This window comes from Cynocephalus volans, chromosome 4 (genome assembly GCF_027409185.1).
Source record: "Cynocephalus volans isolate mCynVol1 chromosome 4, mCynVol1.pri, whole genome shotgun sequence".
In the NCBI taxonomy this organism is placed as follows: domain Eukaryota; kingdom Metazoa; phylum Chordata; class Mammalia; order Dermoptera; family Cynocephalidae; genus Cynocephalus; species Cynocephalus volans.
This window is the reverse complement of record NC_084463.1, coordinates 112394631-112417770: the sequence shown is the minus strand read 5'-3', so window position 1 is coordinate 112417770 and position 23140 is coordinate 112394631. Positions and strand designations below refer to the sequence as shown.

At 44.1% G+C, this 23140-nt stretch overlaps 1 protein-coding gene across 4 annotated transcripts in view; it reads right to left on the bottom strand.

Moving 5' to 3' along the window:
- The window catches only part of MICAL2 (microtubule associated monooxygenase, calponin and LIM domain containing 2), a 204567-nt gene that overhangs the window by 134666 nt on the left and 46761 nt on the right, over window positions 1-23140 (bottom strand). The window lies entirely within an intron of this gene.

Below are 23140 nucleotides of genomic sequence, written 5' to 3'. Positions count from 1 at the left end.
AGGGTGTGGTTTAAGCTCTGATAAACTACTAAAGAAAAATAAGGCATTTTGAAACCACTACCCTAAATCCCTGTAATACCTGATTCTACCCATGAGCCAAGGAGAAAAGGATACCTATCATTCACTCATTCATTCAAAAACCACTCAGTTAAAGGGGCATGAAAAGCAACTACAATGTATATTGAGAAGTAAAATAAAACTGGAAACAAACAAAAAAACCCCAAAAAACACTCAGTGATCACCTTTCTTCTAGGCATCGTGCTGGTTGCTAGGGAAACAGAGATGGACACGTCATATTTCTTGCCCACAGGTACTCACACTTTAGCAAAAGGAGACACCGAAGGTTCCCGAGCAGGACAGAGCTCAGCAACTTTACACAGAGGGACCGGGAAAGAGCAGAGGCAAGGAAGCCACTCTCAGGGGGTGAAGTGGTCTCACCAGGTAGGAATTGAAAGGAGGGGCTGGATGACACACATACGACCTATGAAGGTTAAGAGACTACAAATTTGGGCAAGGGAATGAAAGGAGGAACTGAAACTAACTCAGATTCTCAGAGTGGGAGCATGGTAACACTGTGAATGAAGATTAAGTCAGAAAGAAGAAATCTAGGGAGAAGTAGGAGAGAGGAAGTATGAAATTATTTAGTTTTCTATTTGTTGACTGTTAGGTACTGATAGTAAATCTGGAAGGCTCATAGAAATTCCAGTAGTTGATCCAGAAAGCCAACAGAGTAACAGATATGGATTTTCAACAATAATTGTAACTCTTCTTTAATGGAGGTTTACTATGAATAGGTATGCTACTGTCAATCTCGCTTAATCCTAACTAGAATCCTATAAAGTAGGTATTATCATGCCCATTTCACAGATGAGGAAATGGAGGTTCTGAAATGTTAAATACCAGCCGTCAGTCACAGGTAATCTGACTCTGGCCATTATACTCTTTCTACTGTGCCCTAAAACCTCCAGTTTTGCAGTCATTGCCAACAAGAAAAGATTAGCTCATCCAAAGTGAGAGTAAAACAGTTCTGTCCAACAGAACCAGGTTTCTCAACCTCAGCATCATTGACATTTTGTTGCGGGGGGCTGTCCTGTGCAACCCTGGCCTCTACCAGCTAGAGGCCAGTGGCAAACCCCTCTTCTCCTGGCAGGACAATCAAAAATGCCTCTGAATATTACCAAATGTCCCTGAAAGGCAAAACCACCACCAGTTACGAATCACTGCAATAGAAATATACTGTGAGCCACCCATGTAATTTTAAATTTTCTAGTAGCCACATTTTTTTTAAAGTAAAAAGAAACAGATAAAATTAATTTTAATAATTGACTTAATCCAATCTAACCAAAATATTATCATTTCAACATGTAATCAATATAAAAAGTATTAATGAGATATTTTACAATCTTTTGGTTATATGAATTCTCTGAAGCCAGGTGAGTATCTTACACTTAGAGCACAGCTCAGTGTGGACTTGCCACATTTCAAGTGGCTCCCATACTGGACAGCAAAGAGCTAGAAGAAAACAGAAGGGGATCGGCCGCACTTATGGATGGGTGGAGGAGGAGGAGCAAAAGCAATGCTGACAGTGGGCAGAGGCTACAACAAGTAACTTCCAGGGATCCTAGCAGTTCAAGCTTTTCCTCTCCCCCTCTGAGAATAGTCCCTCGCCACGAACAACCTGCCTACCCTGGGGGATGGGGGTGCAAGAGGGGAGTGAAGAGAGGTGAAGGGGAAACCAAGGAGAGCCTCGTAGGGGGATGGGGTGGGAGGGGGACCTGGGAAGACCACCCAGGCAGACAATAGGGAGTCACTGTAGACTTTCAGCAAGGCAGCTGCCAGACGCCAGCGAGAGCGCTGAGGAGTGAGACGGATACAGACAGCTCATCCGCTCTTGGGAAACGCCCAGCCACCTCCACCAGCGGGTGCTGACGCAGGGCTGATGCCAGCCCAAGGAACCGCTGAAACAAAACCACAGCGTCTGAGTCAATCTCCAGTCCTCCAGTCTGTTCCAGAAAAGTCAAGGCCTTGCCTGGGGGCACTCAGCAATGATCAACATATCTTTGAGGAATTTCAGATGGAAGGGCTGGGGGCTTGCCACTGTGTGGGCTTCATATATTCTCTCATTTGGCCACTGCTACCCCAGGGAGGGAAGTGTTATTCTCCCCACTGTACAGATGGAGACATGGGACCATGCCCCTAGAAAGTGCCTGGGCCAGGATGCTTCCCTAATAATTTAAAGAAAAAAGGACTTACCTGAAGCACATAATTCAAAACTAAAACTTAGAGATGTTCCCCCTTGAATATGAAATCATTTAATGAATCAAACACCTTATGTAAGGAACAAAAAACATAAAACCCCTTACTGTTAAAAATGAACAGCTCCATGGGATTAAAGAGAGAAAGGAAGAAGATAAAGAAAAGGCAAATGAGGGCAGGAAGAGGACAGAGGAAGATGGACAGGAAGAGGAACGGGCAGAGGCAGATCCCCGCGGGGAGAGAGCAACAGAGGAGTTCCCCTTACTGGTGCTCTGTGCCCTCAGACTGCCCAACCCTTCCACAGTCAACTCAGCCCCCACTCTCCCACTCCCATTAGGAGCCTGAGCCCATGAGAGGCACCTGCCCTAGCACTCTCTCTCCTTTCATCCTCATTTGGCAGATGGGTAGACTGAGGCCAGGGACTGAAAGCCAACCTGTGTTCTTTTCACTATATTACAGGCAGAATGAAGAGTTTATGTTTTTTTTTTTTAATTTAGTAACCTTAAAGGGGAAGGTTACGTATGGTATTTACACACACACACATGCACAGAGTGCATGTAAAGAGGGCATTGTAAATTATAATGCTTTTTATGAATGATAGTTATTAAACTTACCTTTTAATACAGAGAGCTCACTGTACTCTAGACAGGCATATAAACCTACTTTCAAAGGGACTAAGGCTCACTTAGAGAGTTCCTTCTAGTCTGTTATTCAACTAAGCCAAAAAAAAAAAAAAAAAAAAAAAAAAACAGCTCCCAAAGCCATGTCTAACCTCTGCTTCATCCCTGAGTAGGCAAGGTTGTGTTTGTTTTTCAAAACCCACTTCTTAAGCACTGGAGAGCTCTCAGCCACTTCCCACAAGTTTCCAGCACAAGCGCGGGCTGCAGTTAATCCTATAAAGGAGGGCCTCCCCTGCAGCTGGCTAGAGAGCTTCCATCTCCCTGCCTAAGTAGGGAGGAAAGGAAACTTCCACCAGCACCTGGAGCCAGAGGCCCCACTCAGAGCAACTGCACCAACCTCCTAGTTCTAGGCCTCCTTTGCTGATCACCTACTATGTGCCTGGGAGGCAAAGGGTTATGGCGAAGAAGGTGTGGGATTTCAAAGTCTTTGGTGGTATTTTGAAAACACAATTGCAGTCTGGGTAGGTCTGGCATCCAATTTGAAGTAGTTTACAGGAAGCAGGACAGGGTACAGGGGTGTCACCTTGGTTTTCTCAAGGCCTCCAGAGATCCTAGAGCTTCTTTTTTTTATACACTGTATGTGGCCTTGGCCATCTTTGCTGCCTTCCCTGAGACAGCTGAACAGTGCAGTACAGCACAAAGAACACTAGGGAATAGAACCAAATAGAGTTCTCAGCCTCTGCCCACTGAGAACTAAGAGCTAAAAGCTGAAGGGCTCTTGCATACTAGGCACCTGGTCTCCTCCAGCCTCAGTCTGCTCATTCATGAAATAATAACAGCAACACCTACACACGAGGGAGTTGCTCAAAGGCTCAGGTTCTAGCCCTAGCCAACCCAGCAGGCAATGGCTTGGAGATGGCCAGTCCCCGTCATGGGAAAGGGAAGGAAGCATGAGTGACTAGGACCAAGAAGAAAGGATACAAGGAAAGAAGCTCATCTTCCATGTGGGAAGACACTCCAGAATGGCTAATGGGTAGAAAATGTCTTCACTGTTCTAGCACTAAATAATAGTAATGGTTTTAATTCCAACAGCAACCACTTATTGAGTGCTTCCTTTTTTTTATCTCCAGCATTTAGAACAGTGAAATCATGACCCTGTCTCCATCCATCCATCCATCCTTGTTGGATGAAAGCAAATCTTTACTCTAAGCTTTTTACAAACACTTCACTTAAACAGGAGGAGTCTCAGGGGAGGCAGGCGGGGAGCCCTTCCTCTAGCCGTCAGCCTTTTCATAACTCCCTAGGCTACATAAAGCCTGGCTTCCTCCCATCCTGCTGTACAAATGCCTACAACAGAGAGATTCAGAAGGCCCAGCTAACGAGAGAGATTCTGAGCACAAAGAGGCTGAGCTGATGGTTCCTCCAGCCAATATGTATGATGGCGATAACCTTGCCAACTCCCGAGGCTTGACGGGGAAATTAAAAACTGTAGGGCCCAGTATGGGTTAATTACCACTGTCGTTATTAACCACCAAATTAAACTTATTCAACCTCCCTTCCCCAGCAGACTGAAGCAATGGATCCCCCAAGCTCATTCTTGTGTTAGTAAAAATATGGAAAGCCCCGGTGGTGGGCTTGGTTTAATGCAATGTATGGAATCTATTCAGGAACTGTCTCAGAAGAGCCCAATTTCATCATTAACCTGAACATCAGACATTCCCTGAGACAGACAGTGCAGGACACTACAGTCTAGGCATCCTGTGGAAAACGAGGCTGGCGCTTTCCCCAGCTTACCTCTCCTGGGCTGGATCTCAGAGAAGCAGCCGACCACCAACTCTGTAGCCTATGGGCAGGTATGTCTGTGGGTGGTGTCTGCAGTGGTGCCCTCGCCTGGGACACAGGCACCCATAGTTAACTACTAGGGGCATGGTGAACAAGGAGCAGCTCGCAGGGCAGCCAAGAGAGAGCACACCCTGCTGTTCAGATGTCTTTTACCCTGACAAACAGTAATAATGACAAAGGTAGTAATCTTACTCTGTGCCGGGTATTGTTCTAAGCATTTTACATATATTAATTTATCCAGGCCTCACGATCACCCTCTGAGTTGGGTATTCCCATGTTACATTAAGGAAACCAAGGCACAGAGAGGTTAAGTAACATGTCTAAGGCCACACAGCTGTGAGGTGCAAATCCAGGTTGGTCTGACCCCAAAGACCATGCTCTCAGGCACAGCCCCATACGCACAACATGATCTCACTCCTTAATGTGAAGAAATGACAGCCTTGAGGGCAATCTATTTCAGTGGCACCGTTGGCACACCTACATCTCTCATGTACTGGGGCAAGAAGGTTCCTCTCACCTCATCAGGCCCTAGCCAGCATCCTACTGGTGATATTTAGTGCACAAAACAGTCCATTGCCCTCTCTTGGCTCAGTTCAGTCTCAGAAACATCTGCTTCCTCACACCCAGCTCTCTTGCACGCCCGTGAGGAGCACGGGTGGCTCAGGTCCTGGGGTCTCAGCAGAGTGGCAGCTCCATGTCTGGGCTGGGACAGGAAGGAGGGCGTGCAGAACATGGACAATGTCCCTCAGGCTGAGACTCTAGCGATCATTTTAACAAACAGTGGTCAGTCAGGCAAATCATACATGTTCACCTACTCCGAAAACTGAATTGAAATAGAATATAGTTTCCAAAGCCCAGAACAGTTAACTGAAAAGCAAAACCACAATGTGTGTCATCTGAACCAAACCACAAGATCTTTTGATTCAGAGCTTAATTAAGGAAAAACAAAAAAATGAGTCCAGATATGGTTTCATGACATCATTGGGCCATTCCCCCTCCCCCCACATACTCCTAACTTCCTGTACACAGAAAGCATGCCATCGTTTTAGCACATTTTCACCACGACAACAATAGGCTACATTTTTCCATCTAAGAACAGTTGGCTTGAAATAACAGAGAAGCAGCGAGAATAGACGTGGGTCTGCAGAGACTTTGGGGACAACAATTAATGGGTGTACCAGGCCTGTTGCTGGCTGATCTGCACACTAAGTGTAGGGACTGGTCTTGGAAAACGTTATACCAGAGGTCCTCTTGCAGGTGCTCCAGGGAGCACAGGACCAGCCTACACATTTCCAGCCCATGAGGTCAGGCTGGAGGTAAGTCAGGGAAAGTCAAGGTGGACAGCAGAAGGGTCAAGAAAGGTCTGAGAGCCTTTGATTCTCTCTGCTGCTACAGGAATGGAAGACTGTCACCCCATGATGCATTACACCACCAGCTCTGGCTCCAACAGCAGTGGACTGTCTGGTGTGGCCTTAACAGAGGGAAAGACAATGAACCACAACACATTTGAGAGACCTTAGAGAGACCATCTACTAAAACCTTTCCTATCACACAAGAGGAACCAGAACAGAGTAGGGACAGAGGGAGAGGTGAATTTATGTTTCTGAGGACTTCTACTGCTAGGAATGATTTTTTCTGTGTGTGTTAAAGCTGGTAAGATATGTCTTAATATTGCTGTTTTACAGATGCAGAAACTGGGGCTCCAGCTAGTAAAGTAACTGGCCTGGGGTCACAAAGTGAACAAGTGGAAGAGCAGAGATTTGTGGCCAGGTCCTTCCCAGGCTCTTTCCAGAGTGCCCACAGGGCTCCTGACCCCTCCTCCCAGCTCTGTTACGACAGGCCAGAGGGCCTCACCCATTTTTCTGACATGGGCCACTGCAGCAATCTGCTAAAGCCTACGGACATCTTCTCAGAATATTATCTTAAATGCATAAAACCAAATGTTAACACATTTAACATATCTCATACTATATGAAATAACAAGATCTAGATGCAGGTCTAACACCTCACATAAATTCCAAACAGTAATAAAACCATAGGTTGAGACATCTGCAGCCACTGCAAGAAGAAATGAAAATGTCTGTGATTTCTATTGGTGACAAAGTCACAGGCACTCCTAATGTAGATTTGCTGCCTACATTCCTAATTTGGGGATATGTTACATTTCAGAGGTTAGTGAAAATAAAGGGTTTTTTCCTCATTCAAGTTCACATATTCCTGAAGATCAAAAATCCGTATACCAGATCAGCACTGCTATGAATCCCCAGCCTGGGGGATGGTTGTCAACCTTTTTCCTAAACCTGTAGGACAAAATAATAACAGTTCCCATTTACTGAATGTTACCATGTTGCAGGACCCCTGCCAAGCTATCTTACTTCCTACTTACAGCCATTCTTTGAAGCGGGCAAAATTACCATCTTCTTATAGAGCAGAAAATTTTGGTTTCAAAGCTGAGTCTTAAAGCAAGTTAGACACATCTACTTACTGCATGTTCAAGTTTCTGGATTATTGCAATTAAAGAGATTGCAAAGCAAGCTATTTTACCTGAAACTCCCTATTTGGCTGTGCAAATTTTGAATTAGCATAAACAAAAACAAAATAAATTAGATGCTGAAGCTGATACAAGGCTACAAACTGCCATCCTTAACCCCAAATTTCACACTACTAAATCCATCAAAATAACTTCATGGTACCAGGTTGTTAATTGAGAACTTCTAATAAGCAAACACTCAAATGCCAATTTCTAAAATCAGAAATTTATAAATACAAAATAATGCTTTTGCCTACTTTAAATGGTTTGGGCAGGATTTCTTTTGAAAATGAAAGTAAGAATAATATCTTATCCCTCTCTGTGTCCTTACCACCCAACACTAAGTGTTGAAGAAATAGTGTGGTTAGAGTTACATAGAATTTTATCTTTTCAGGAGTCACTTTCTCCATTGTAGTCCAGTCCTCAAAGAAAGGTTGAATGGCTAGATACTAAAGCCCGGAACCCCTAGTAGTAAACATTTGTCAATTCTTCCCTTTATCCCCATGGAATTCTAGGCAAGTCATTTAACCCAGTTAAGTCTCAGTGTCCTCATCTATAAACTAGGGATAACAATTCCAGCCCTTATTACCTCACAGAGTTATCAAATGAGAATCAAATGAGATACTATATACAAAATTGCTTTATGAACAGAAAAGCTTTATACCATTGTGATGTGTCACTAAAATCTAACAAGTGATACATCATTCAGCCTGATCAAGAGCTTCAGAGGAAGTCAGAGAGGCGAAAATACAACGGGTTCCTACAGCATGAGAGGGGCACCACAAATCAGTGTCACTGAGTTCAGTAGCAGCAGCAGAAGGGCCAGCGGTATGCTCTTCATGGAAAACCTTCCTGCTGAGAAAACACTGGAAGAATCTGGACCTGTTAACACTCAGGTTTATGATCCCTTGCAAAGGAGGATTACACACATTCTCCCCACCCTCAAGGACTATGGCTTACCGTCTACACCTCAGCATTCTCTAAGGAGACGAGAACTTCAGGGATGGTGGCCGAGGACAAGTAGCCGAGTGCTCAAAGGTAGTCATAGTCTTTGCTAACCCCAAGGCCTCTAGCAGCCCTGAAAAAAAACATTTCTACTGGCACAGGGGGAATAAAGCCAGGTTACATTGAGGAGGGAAGACACGGGTATGAGGAGTGCAGAGATTATCTTCCCAGGAGTTTGGTTGAGAAGGGAAGGAGAAACAGAGCTGATGATACCAAGTTTTGTGAGAAATCCATTGGCTGCTTAAAAAGAAGGGGCTGAAGGAATAGGGAGGGAGGTAAAGTATGGGAATGGCTACTGTGGGAATGAGGCAGACGGAATATGGGCTAGATTTTCTTCCAAGGCTGTCCCAGCAGCACTGAGATACTCAGCATTGTTATCCTAACTTGGTCATGAGACCAACCAGCCGGGCTCTGCGTCTCTCTTACAGTGCCAGGCAGCCCTCAAGGGTGGGATGCAGAGTTGGTGACTCCAGTCTCCTAAGGTGGGTCAGACTGAAGTCAAAGGCTTTGAGAAGTGCTGAACATGACTGCAAAGGCAGAACATGGGCTCCATGATGGGCAAGAAAATGGAGCCATGGGGAGGCTGGCAGATGGGTAGAAAAGGGAGGAGTTGACTGAAGTGGAAATCTGGGTTACAGCAGGTTTCGTGAGTGACACAGCGAGAGAAGCAGCAGCTTCAAGCTGTGGTTAGAGAGGAGCTTTCCCAATGAGAGAGTAGGTGGAGCTGTTCTGGGTGGTGGCCAGCTCCCAGGTGTGGCTGCTGAGGCGGAGGACCTCTGAGGACAGGGTGCTCAGTAGACTGAACGTTGAAAGTGCCGATGATGCTGGCCAGAGGTAGGGTGGGGAAGGCTGGGAGCTGGAAGAGGTGTGTGGCTCGAGTGCCGCAGGTGGGAAGGGAGCTGTGGCACACGAGACTGGTGAGGTGGGAGACGGGCTGACCAGGCAGAGCGCCCGCCAGGCTGGAGCTGGAACTTTGATCCATAGGCACTGGGGAGCCACTGAATTTGAGCACAATCGCAATCAGAGGTGTACTTTGGAAGAATGACTCTGCAGAGATTGGTAGCTGGGCTGAAGGGGAGGAAAGGTGAAAAGAGAGTTCAGAGACTGGCAACTGTGATCACTTGGGTAGGAGATCAGTCAGCATCTAAACCAAAGTAGGAACGGTGGGACTGGAGAGCAGGGGACGGATGTGAATAAAAGCACCAAGAAAGGTGCAGCAGGACTCGGCAACTGATCGGATGTAGGATACAGAAAGAAGCCAGGAGTCCAAGGTGATTTTAGGGTTTTGAGCCTTCAAGGCTTTGAAGAAACAGAGGAAGGGAAGCAGGTGTCAGAAAGACAATGGTGGATGTGTTTAAAGGTGCTGAAGGGGCATCCTGAAGATGTCCAGAATGTACCTGAGTTGAAAAAACAGCTGTGACCTCCAGTCACCAAAACGTGTGGGGATTTCTCCCTACCAGCAACCAGTTCTGCAGCAAACACCAGCTGGGTGTCCTAAATTCAATTCAATTCTGACACTTTCTACCTGGAGGTAACATCAGATCCCACAGGTTGAGGGCTCAGTTCCCAAGACAGTCCCCTATTTCAGATGCCAATTGCAAATAGTAGGTTGTCATCTACAAGTCTGACCCACTAGCTATAAATCAGGGCTTCCCATGATCTCCTCCCTGGGTTTGATTGATTTGCTACAGTGGCTCACAGAACTCAGGGAAACACATTACTTTGTTTACCAGTTTATTATAAAGGGTATTACAAAGGACACAGATGAAGAGATGCACGGGGTGGGGTGTGCAGGAAGGGGTAGCAGAGCTTCCGTGCCCTCTCCTGGTGCACCACCCTCCAGGCACATCGACATGTTCAGCTATCTGGAAGATTGCTGAACCAGTCCTTTTGGGTTTTTATGGAAACTTCATTACATAGGCATGACTGACTAAATCACTGGCCATTGGTGAACAACTTAACCTTCAGCTCCTCTCCCTTCCCGAGGTTGGGTGTGGGACTGAAAGTCCCAACCTTCTAGTCATCCTTGGCCTTTCTGGTGACGAACCAAGTCCTGAAGCCATTATCCTGAAGCTTTCTGGTGACTTCCCCCTGCCCCAGCCACCAGTCATCTCACGAGCATACTAAAGACATTCTTATCATACCAAGGGGTTTAGGAGCTGTCTGTTACAAAAAAGGGAAGAAGATCGGTGTATATTTCACAGCAGCAGAGTACATTGGTGGGGTCCTAGGGCTCAGGAGGGAGGCATGGGCTAGAGATAGACATGCAGAGTGTCATCTTCATGGGGGTGGTGGGCGAGTGTAGCTAAGACACCCCTGAGGGCACTCCCAGAAGAGGCAAAGGAAGTCAGAGACAAGCCCTTGGAGAATATCATATATGTACCGTGGAAAAGGAGAAAGTGTGAAGAAGACTTTTAAAAATGGGTCAAAAAAAAGTCGTGTCATACCCTTATCGAACACTGTATACAAAAATTCACTCAAAATGGTCCAAAGACCTAAATGTATGAGCTGAAACTATAAAACTCCTGGAATAAAAAATAGGGCAAAAACTTCACAACACTGGATTTTGTAATGATTTCTTGGATATGACACCAAAGGCACTGGCAACAAAAGAAAAAATAGATGAATTTGACTTCATCAAAATTTAAAACTTTTGTGCATCAAAGGACGCTGCCAATACAGTAAAAGGGCAACCCCACAGAATGGGAGAAAATGTCTGCAAATCACATGTCTGATAAGGAGTTAATATCCAGAATATATAGAGAACTCTTAAACATCAACAGAAAATACAACCTGATTCAAATACGAGCAAAGGACTTGAACAGACATTTCTCTAAAGACATACATATGGACAATAAGCACATAACGAGATGCTCTACATCACTAATCATTAGAGAGATGCAAATAAAACCCACATTGAGACACCACCTCACACCCATTAGAATGGCTACTATCAAAAAAATAAACAAAAATTAGTGAGGATGTGGAGAATCGGAAGCCTTTGTGCCCTGTTGGTGGGAATGTAAAATCGTGCAGCCACTATAAAAAGTGTATAGCAGTTCCTCAAAAAATGGAAAATAGAATTACCACATGATTGAGCAATTCCACTCCTTGGGTATACTGTGTACCCAAAAGAATTGAAAGCAGGGTCTTAAATAGATATTTGTAGACCCGTGCTCACAGCAGCATTATTCAAAACCGTCAAACGTTGAAGTAACCTGCGTCCATTGGCAAAGGAATGGGTAGAAAAATCTGCTTTGACCACGTCAGCGAAGTCACAGCACATTGGGAGATTTGGGATAAGTTGCTAGTCATGTCCACCTGTCCTGGAAAATGTTATCATAGGATAATTTTTTAATTAGAAGCAGACAGGACGGCACCAGAAAGCCATAAAATAACTGAGAATGCTTCCTCCTGGTGACCTTTACCGTAGGTCCTTGCATGTAGGATGTAACCTAGCAACAAGCTATATGTCATGTACAACCAATAGAAAACCTGATGCAGTAATTAGGCGGGGCTGCCCTTCTCTCTCTTCCTGTTGATCCTTCTCCTCCTTATGATTATAAAAGTCCAGGCTCTGCCGGCCCTCTGCGCAACACATTTCTCAGGGCGACATGACTTTTGTGTCTTCCTGGTTGCAGCTGTCACATTGGCTCAATAAATCCCTGCTACATGTATTTGGCATCCGTTTCTTTTTAGGTGAACAATACATACAACAGAATATTATTCGGCCCTAAAAAAGAAAATTCTGACACATGCTACAACATAAATGAATCCTAAAGACATTATGCTAAGTGAAATAAGGCAGTCACAAGAGAACAAACACTATGCGATTCCACTCACGTGAGGTACTTACAGTCGTTGATTCATAGAGACAGAAAGGTGGCTGCAGGAGCTGGGGGAGGGGGAAATGAGGAGCGATTGTTTCATGGGTACGGAGTTCCAATTGCACAGGATGAAAAATGTTCTGGAGATAGATGGTGGTGATGGTTGCACAAAAATGTGAATGTGCTTAATGCTGCTGAACTGTACACTTAAAAAAGGCTAAAGTGGCAAGTTTTATGTTTTAAAAAACAGTTGTGTCACAAACAGTAACAACAGTTTCAAGAAGAAGGAGGTAATTTTAACAGGTACCAGGCACTTTAAATGCTTTACATGCATTTTTTCATATAGCCTTCACCCCAGGCCTGTGAGATAACTATCATCATTATCTCACAGAAGAAACAGGGACTCCAAGAAGCAAGGCTGCCCAGTTAGTAAGCCAAGGGTAGTGTTCAGTGCTATGGATATTCCGGAGGATTCTCTTCCAAGAAGACTTTAAACAGAGGGGCCAGGTCTGCCCTAACCTCGGCAGCGAGGCTGGTTTCAGCGCGTCCCTAATCTGCTACGATGAGGTGAGAGAGCAAGCAGCTCCTCTGAGACATGACAAGCACAGGACGTGACACGTTCTTTAGGCCTGAGACTGTTGTTTCTCACAGATGGGAGAGACCCTCAACCACCTTCACGTTTCTCATCCCCAAGATTTTGCAATTCCTTCCATGAGGAAGTCAGATTGCGTGACATTCCACTCAGAAGCCTTCTCTGGCTTTGCATCTCAGTCAGAGTAAAAGCCACAGTCTTCCCAGGGGTCTTAAGGTCTGCACCATCTGGGTGTCCCACTCTCTCTCTGGCCCATCTCTCACCCCGGCCCCCACCCTGGCCTGGCTCCCTTCAGCCATGTGGGTCTCCTTGCTGTTTCAAGAACGTACTGAGCACATTTGCTCGTCAGCACCTCTGCACCTGCTGTTGTTCCCTTTGCCTAGAATTCTCTTCCCTCTAAGAGCCACACGCTCATGACTTTACTTCCTTTAGGTCTCTGCTCAAATGTCACTGTTTCATAGAAGCCATCCCAGCACATCCTATATAAAACAGCAGCCCACTCCTGCCTGGGGTCCAGATGCATCCCCGGCTGTGCTTTATTTTCTACCTAGGACTTGCCACCATGCGACACACACACACACACACACACACACACACACTCTCTCTCTCTGACTCAGACCACACACATTAGTTTATTGTCTGTCTCTCAGTGACAAGAATGTAAACTCCAAGAGGACAGGGATTTTGTCTGTTATCTTTGCTGCTGTATCTCTAGTGCCTAACATGTAATAGACACCCAAAACAATTTTTTTAATGAATTAATAACTGAAAAAATTTAACTCAAGGATGGCAATTTTTAAAAATAAGAGTAAATGGAAACAGTTTGGTACTTCCACAAAAAGTTAAAAACAGAACTACCACATGAATCAGCAATTCCACTCCCAGGTATATACCCAAAAGAATTGAAAACAAGAACTCTAACTAAAACTTGTACATCAGCGTTCATTGCGGCATGACTCATAATAGCCAAAAGGTGGAAACAACCCACCTGTCTATCAGTGGATGAATGGATAAACAAATATTGTATATAAATACAATAGAATATTATTTAGCCCTAAAGAAAAAGGAAACTCTTACACATGCTACAACACAGATGAACCTGGAGGACATCATGCTACGTAAATAAGCCAGTCACAAAAGGACAAATAGTGTATGATTCCTCTTATATGAGGTAGCTAGAGTGGTCAAACTCTAGAGACAGAAAGTAGGATGGTGGTTGCTAGGGGCTGAAGGGAGGGGAGGAGTGGGAGTTATTGTTTAATGGGTACAGAGGTTCATTTTTGCAAGATGAAAAAAATTCACAACAATGTGAATGTACTTAATGCCACTAAACTGAATACTTAAAAATGGTTAAAATGGTAAATTTTATGTGATGTATACTTTGCCACAATTTTAAAAAACTAATAATTAAGCTATGGGAAAACTTTTAAATATAATTGGAATAACTTGGATAAGTAAATCTACTTTTCAACTATAAATGTTATGAAATCTAAATACAGATTAAGTATTTCTGATTAAAATTTAGTATATGAATTGAGATATCCTATAAGAGTAAAATGCATGGGTGCATCAAAAATTCTTGGAAAAATAGAATTAAGAGATAATAGGAATCTTCCCGTAAACTTTTTGAAGTCCCTTCATGTACACCAAATTTCAAAAACTTAGCACAAAAAAAGTAAAACATCTTGTAATTTTATAGTGATTACATGCTGAAATGATAACAATTAGGATATATTAGGTTAAATAAAATATATTATTAAGGTTGAAAAGGAAATGAAGTTTTGACACATGCCATCACACGGATGAACCTTGAAAATATTACGCTAAGCGAAATAAGCCAAACACAAAAAGACAAACATTATATGATTCCACTTATATAAAATATCCATAATAGGCAAATTTATAGAGATAGAAGGTAGGTTAGAGGTTACCAGGGGCTGGAGGGGCAGGGGAAGAGGGAGTTCTTGCTTAATGGTTACAGACTTTCTATTTGGAGTGATGGAACATTTTGGAAATAAAAAGTGGTAATGGTTGTACAACATTGTGAATGTAATTAATGCCACTGAACTGCACACTTAAAAATGATTAAGATGGCAAATTTTGTTTTATGTATTGCTACAACTAAAAAAGAGACACATTAGGAATGAAAAAAAAAAACAAAACAAAAAGAGTAAACGCAAGAAGTCTTTTTCTTAAAGCTAGAGGGAAGCAACAAGCAGTTGCATAGTAACATCAGTCTGCTGGCTCCTTGGGTGGAGGGTAAATGAAACTTCTCCTGGACTTATTCTGCAGATATGGATTTCAAAAAAATTTCCCAGGTATGATCCTCAGACTTAGACAGCTCTCCCCCAGAGAAAGCCTCCTGAGAATAAAATCTTTCCACTGCAGAATTCCCATGAACAAACCTTTGGTGATAGCCTGCTACCCTGTATCTATATCTCTTAAGACCATGACAGCAGGAGGTGCAGAGTGTGCCAGGTGTCAGTGACATATGTCACATACAGCTGAAGGCTCTGAGCAGGCTCTGAAGTTATAATATTCTTGGTTTATCTTTCCTAGAAGCTGCACAGAAGCTTGAGGTGAATAACTTTTTTGTGTAATTTAATTTATTATGCAATACATAAAAAATATAGTATATACTATTACATTTACAACTTACTTCCCTTAAGTACACTTCTATATGTTACATATTTCAATATTTTTTATTGCTATATACGTTAATACATGTTATATAGAGAGCTGGTAGCTTATAACTGATCATCCTATATCTACCAAGAACCTTGTAGTCTCTCACCCTTGTCTCTTGCAAACTCATTTGCTGAAAGGCCAAGTAGGAAAAGACCCAACTGCTTGACCCAGCAGATATTTGGTTCTCTTGTACACCAGTCTGACTTCTTTCTCAGCCCAATCCTGCTTCGTACCGATTCCTTTCACAGGTGTTGATTGCTAATGAACATTTTCCACTCCAAACACCTTCTGAGCATATGCTTTTGAAGAACTCAACCTGCAACAAACACCTATTATGTGTCAGGCATTATACTAGGTGCCAGGGAATCAGCAAAGAACATAAAGACAAAAACTCCAGCCCCCATGGAGCTTATATTTTAATGGAGGTTCTGGGAACACTTTTGTCTATGTGTTAAGGAGACGAATGTGCTAGAGCGGCCCTTTCTACCTTTTTCCTGTCTCAAAATCAAATGTGATGGCTGGAGCTACAGCAGCCACCTTGTGACCACAAGGTAACAAGTATGAGGAAAAGCCACATTGTCTAATTCAATAGCCACTAGGTACCTGTGGCTATTGAGCACTTGAAATGTGGCTAGTCCAAATTGAAATGAGCTGTAAAACACACGCAGGACTCCAGAAACTTAACATAAAAACTATAAAATATCCCCATAATTATTTTTTATATTTACTACATGTTGAAATAAAATTGTGGATATGTTAGGTTAAATAAAATATATTATTAAAATTAGTTTCACCAAATCTTTGTACTTTTTAAATGTAGCTGCTAGAAATGTTAAAATTACACATGTGGTTCACATTATATTTCTATTGGACAGTACTGGCCTAGCTAACCAGAGAATACAGCTACTGAACCCCAGCCACCACCTGATTTCTCTTGTAAAAAATCAGCCTCTATTTGTTTTAGTGTCTGTAGTCAGGTTTTCAGTTACTTGCAGCTGAATGCAACCCACTAATCCAGTGGAGGAAAACAACCTCAGAGTCTGGCCCAGTGACAGCCCAAGACCTGCTCTGTGACAAGAGGCCTGGTTCTCCATCCAGCAGAGTAGGAGGTAGACAGATATAAACAAACCAAGTGGGAGAATTCTCTGGCCATGGAATATACTGATCTCCGAGATATTTTTTATTGGGGGTGGTGGGGAAGCAAAATAGAGCAAGAGTCTCCAATGAGCAGGAAAGAGGGAAGCCAGGGTGTACCTTCCAGTCTGGGAAGCAGAGTGTTAAACTAGTTCATGGTTTCCTTTTGCTCTGCCCAGTGGTACACATTTATTTGGATAATCCCAGCCAGAAATTCCCTAGGGCCCTATGCAACCCTGGGTGGGCCAGGAACTGCAAGAGGTTTTTCTTTTTTCTCCAAGAAAAAGGAAGCGCAGCCTTTCAGTCTCACAGGCCTATTGGCCGATTTCCCGTCCCCCTTGAAAGCTCCATAGCCAGCCAGATGTTATTCAGGGCCAGACAAGGCTGTGGTCATCATCCCCGCCCCACAGCGGAGGGGTGCTCAGGGAGCAATGCTCGCATGCAAATTTGGACAGAAGCTTAAATAAGGAAATGAAGGGACAGGACGGTACTGGCTTCTGCAAACCCACTATCAAGGCTTGGAAATACCAGGGCTCACCCAGTACTGCTCCAGAAAGAAGCCCCTTGAGCAATAGAGTTGACTAATCTATTCGTGAACATCTTCCCTGTGCCAAGCCCTGCGCTGGGTGCTCAAGAATCACGGATGAGCCAGACACGGTCCCTGTCCTCAGGTCAGGGGGAAAGAGACAAACAAAGCCATTCAATGTGGGACACTCATCAGAAGATAGCAGTAGGACCAGAGAGTCTAGAACCCACTGGAGCACCAACCCAGACTGGGAATGAAATAGGAGAAGGGGCAGTGGGGAGGAGGTGGTCAGGGAGAGCTCCCAGGAGGAGGCGAGGCTTGCTTGAGCTGAACCACAAAAAGAACAAGTTAGCCAGGCCAGGCCCCTGTTCAACACAAAACAGCACGGATTCTCCATGGGCCAGGGCCCTAAAAGCTACCATTATCTGATGAAATTCTGAATATGTGTATTCAACTTGATACACTTTATGTGTTGTTCTTTTAAAGATTATTCATCTTCACTGATAAAACAAACTTCTTTTTTTTTTTTTTTTTTGTCTTTTTCGTGACCGGCACTCAGCCAGTGAGTGCACCGGCCATTCCTATATAGGATCCGAACCCACGGCGGGAGTGTTGCCGCGCTCCCAGCGCCGCACTCTCCCGAGTGCGCCACGGGCTCGGCCCTAAAACAAACTTCTTAATGAAACCATCTATATCAAACTATTTTGTGAACTGTAAAACACTATGCAAATGTTAGGTGGTAATAATAGTAATAAAATTATCATCATTATGGGGGTGGGCAGAAATCCCTACCATATCGCTGCTGGACTGCTCTTCGCTCAGTGGCCCTTCTCAAGGCCAACTGGCCCAGGCTCCAGGACTCAGAGGGTGTCCATCAACACCCATGCAGCAAGGCCAGAGAAATCCAAGCAGGCATCACCCGCAGTGTTATCTCCCTTTTAAAGAAGGACTTTCCCTGGCACTCCCTGCACTATCAGTCTGCTCCAGGGAGGAGAATTTGACAATGCCTATCATTTTAAAATGCAATGCAAATACCCTTTGACTCAAAATCTCACAATCTACCCTATAGATATGCTTTCACGTGTACACAAAGAAGTATGATTAAGAAAATGTGCTGCAGCGCTGTTTAAAATGGCAATAGATAGGAAACAATCTCAGCAGTTAATTGTGATATAGCCATGAAATGAGAAACCATAAACAGCCATGAATAAAAGGGTTAGAGCCATACATACCAATATGAAAAAAATCTCTGAGATGTGTTTTTGTGTGAAAAAGTTCAGAACAAATATATATAGATTTTTCCCATTAAAAAAATAAGGGAGAGCACACATGCATACATACCATGCATGCACATATGTAGAGACTTTCAGGAAGACTGCACAGGAAACTATATAGGAATTGCCACTAGAGAGGGGAATGGGGGAAAAAGAGACTTCTTTTCACACTATATTGTCTTATCCTACTTTTTTTTTTTACCATGAGCATGCACTTCTTTTTTAAAGAAAATTAGTATTTTAAAAAAAGGCAAAAGTCTTTATTTATAAATATATTTATTAAGTAAATCACAGTGGACCTGAATTTATCACTTCCTATGAAAGTCGCCAAAAAAACAGCTTTTTCTTCTCAGTATAATATTGTTGGGAATTGGGAATTAGATTTACTCAAGCCCACGAATAATGTCCAACACACCCACGCATGCAAACCCCACATACTACAAATGGAGCTGTGATGATAAATGCAGTCATTAACACAATCCGATTGGTATCCAGGCTTGAAATTTGTTTGATGTAGTGGTGCCGGCAGTCCATTGTCAGGTACATGGACAAATCCAGAGTTCACTTAGGCTTTTTGTTCGACTAGGACAGAATTTCACACCCTAGAGACCACCCTTTGCTTTATCAGTTATGAATGCAACGGTCCATATTAGGCAAAGTGGTCCTTGATGTGCCAGTGCAGCTGCGGTGAGTGATTTCAGAGGTCCGGAATGTCAGATAGGCTTATCCAGGCCAAGAGATAGCAGCCTTCCACTCCCAGCGTCAACCCTTCCACTCTGACACCCTCCCAACCCAACCTCTCTGCCTCCCCACTGCGCTTTGCCTGGGAAGCTCAGGAACCACTGACAAGCTGGGCCGAGAGCATAAACTGGGGCTTAGGCTACACACTGGGGAGGGACAACAGAGGCAGAGATGGGGGCAAGGGTCATGTTCAGGAGCAGATGGTGCGGGGTGACCCTACTAGATGCTCACAGAATACAGCCATATCCTTCTAACAAGATAACACAAGATCTTTTATTACATAGGCTGGTGCTATGTAATAGCTGGGGACAAGAGTCCATGAGTCACTTCCTGCAAGTGTGTTTTTATGGCAGTGATGTACAAATGCCTCCTGGTCTGTAATGGTCACCTGTGACTACTGAGTAATCCCATGGAGGGTGGAAGGCAGAACCTGGCTTGGATCAGGAATCAGTCCAGTGTCAATGGTTCTCCAGGTCCTCTGTATGACTGTAGGACCGTCTCCTTACAGCCTGGCCCCAGGAGGCCCTTCTCCCTGGTCTCCTCTTTCTATTCACCCATTCTGCTCTCTCTGGCTCTCACCCTCTCCCCACACACTCCTCTCCCATTACATGATCAGCACACTCACCCTAGAATATATCCCTCTGTCTGTGTTCCCCTCTAGCTGTTCCCCCAGCTCTACAAATACAAACGCTTGCTCATCCATCAAGCCTTACATCTTACCTCCTCTTCCAGGAAGCAGCCCCAGACTACCCTAGTGGTGGTGAATTACTTGTTTTTCTATCCCCCTGCAGACCACTGTATACACCTCTCTTGCGGCTTCGGATATTACTGATTATCAGGGCTAAATGTTTACTGATCACTTATTACGTACTAGACAGCATTCATATAATTTAGAATTTAACAAAGATCATCTGATTTAATCCTCACAGTAACTTCATGAAGTAGATACTATTATCATTTTCATTTTATAGAGAATGCTACTGAGGATCAGCGATATTAAGTAATACCAAGGCTACAGAGTTAAGTGGCTGATAGCTACCTAGGCAAGTGCCTGGCACACAGCAGCTGCTCAATAATTATTCACCTCATTAATGACTGAATAAATGAATAAATATGGAAATAATTATGATTCTGTCTCCTTTACAGAAAGCTCCAATGAGAACCACTTATTTATTTTTCCAACCATCCTCCCCATCAAATGCCTAGTAAGGTGTAGGGCACTGGAAACAACTGCTAATGAATGAATGAACAAAAAAATCTAAGAGCAAACCAAGAAAAAGAGTCCAAATCCCAGCAATGCCACTCACTAGCTTCAGCTGAATAACTTCATCTTCCTGGGCCCCCTGTTTCTCATTTGTCAAATGCAGAGATTGTACATAACATTCTCTTAAATTCCTTCCAGCATTAAAGGTTTATATAAAAAATGACCAGAGTTCATGCTTTTGTGACACGGCAATGCCCATTCCAAATTATGCACTGCAGGTTCTCTGGGTTGTTTGACTCAGCAACACTACTCAATTGGATGTGACATTTGAGGCAGGTGCTACCCTGATGCAGAGCCTATATAAGTCCTGAAAGAGTTAATTTGGCTTGATCCTTGGTTCACCCCATTCTTATTGAAACAGGGTCACACCCAGGGAAAGAATTATTAAGTGACTGACAAAACCCTCATAAATAATAATCAATACTAAACAATGATCCTAAGTTAGAATATGTAACTGACACTGTGCCATTGTTCTAGAGACCTTCCAGGTCATTCTCCTTGGTCCCTGGCACATCCACCAGAGCCCTTCTTTGAGCAGATCCTGGTCCCCAATCTCTCCCTACCAGCATCAGCACCACCCACTCACCAACAACATGAATGACGTGGCACAGTGCTCAGCATGTGGTAGGAGCTGATAGATGCTTGTGAAATACTGAAGCCCAGATCCATTCCAGATGGTACAGTGATGCATCCACATCACTGCAAAGGCAGGGGTTCTGACTGCATTTCATTTATTCTCACTCTATCTGTGGCTAACCGGGAGCTTGGCTTTGTGCCTGGTACCTGACCACACCTGTGCCATATGCTTTAGCCTTAATGATCAGCCACATGCCTGCTAATACCCAGCATTTCTTGTTTGGCTGATGCTTAGTGTAAACTATTACACCAATGGGTAAATGTGCTATGTGAGCAAGACAGTGTCTGTTTTGTCAGAAGAGAGAGAGGACCCCTCTTCTGTTTTTTGCTTGACTCACAACAAGTACAAGCACTAGCCTTAGAGCTGGGCATTAACCATTTGCACATGAGTCCAAGATGGAGAGAGAGAGCCTATACCATAACAAGAATGCAAATAAAGTCATTGTAGAGGACACCTGCTGTTTATCTGTCTTGCACCTCCAGTTCCCTGGAGACCTGATTCTCCTTCCTGTCAATCACGTGATGCTTGAAAGGGCTGCCCATCCCAGTAGCCAGTTCCCTGGCTTTGATCCCAGTAGCCAGTTCCCTGGCTTTGGCCATGATAACTGGTCTAGAGGTGAGTCAATCAAAATCCTCCCCTGAACCTTTTTCAATATTGAGCCAGAAGAGAAAGATTCTAGCCTTTCGGGTCATAAAGCTCTAAAGATAAGAATGAGAGGCTACCAACACGGAGAGAAATCTGTTTGCAGGAGGGAAGAATGCGGCCGACACAGAACAAAACATCCAAGATACAGACGGAAGAGGAAAGGAAGGGAAAGACTTTGAGTATCTAGACCTTCCCGTTTACATGAGTTGATGATCTCCCTATTTTATCTGGTTAGCTTGAGCTGGGTTTTTGAAATGTGCAGCTCAAGTGACCTAACATAGTCACAGCCCATACTTAGAGTGCATTTTCAAATATGCCTTTCACTCCTCCGCATCCAGGTAGTTTTTACAAGATGGGCTATCACACATTTAAAATGTCTTTGTTCCTCCTCATTAGAAAGGCATAAAAATTCCTGGGCAAAACCATTCTTACTCAGCATCACAAACTAAAGACTTTTTCTCTCCCTTTGTATCTCAGGTGCCAATGGTGACCTACCAACCACAAGATAAAAGGACTGTTCTATTTCACGCCATCAAAGCTTGTAAAATAGGGGATAGCCAGACAGGCTAGGCAACCAGCTAGTGAATTTGAAAGGACATCTTCATGGTGGTCAGCTCTCCATTCCATCCCTCTGCTAGCTGACTCGCTCTAAAGATCTCTCTTTAGATCATCAAGAGGTTCCCTCAACAGCCACAAAGTGTTAGGTGTGTGGGGCAATGATATTTTCTAATAAAACAGCAGCCAGTGGAGCCAGGCCACCTGACTTTTATGAGATATTTTTCAAAAGAAAGCCACCAAATACAATTACTGAGAAGGGTGGTGCTCTGAGGGCTAGAAGTTTCTCCCTCCTGTAACTCTGAAGAGCAACCCAGTTAACTATGAACCATGAAATTGCAACTGGGAAGGGAGGTGCCCAGGATGCTGGTCCCACCCCTTTCGCCCCCACCACCCCCATTTCTCTGCCTGAAGCTGGAGCTGGGCTGGTTATGGGCAGGCACTGCCTGGATGGCTCGCATGCTCTGGGCTGAAGCAGTGGTTTCAGCCTGATAGAATACTCTTCCTATGCCCCGTACAGTCGGCGCACCCAGGCTTGGAAGAGCTTGGCAGCTGTCTTCCCCAGGGCAATGGAAAGCAGCAGTATCCCACGGTGGACTCAACAGCTTCTCATCACCAAAACAAAAGCACAACAGTCCTGATTGCCATGGAGAGTTCAATCCTCTTGTCCTGGGATTGGCACCAACTGGAATTCCAAAGGTTCTAGCTGAGCTGCCTCCTGCAAGGTCTAAATACAGCACATTTGACTTTAACCTAAACACACAGCCTGGATCAGTGCCCAGGGCTCACAGCCCCCAAGGGCCAGGCAAGAAGTCTTGACTTCTAGCTGCCCATGTGGCAGGGGACATGTCAGAAGTATCAAGATGTGATGCGCTGATCAGCCCTGTGCTCACTGATGCTGTCTACAGCCAAATAACAGTGGCTGCCATCAGTTTGTGCAGGGTTAACTACAAGGGTGATCCTGAGTAGAGACATGCACCCTGGGGAAGGGGTGAGGAGACAGA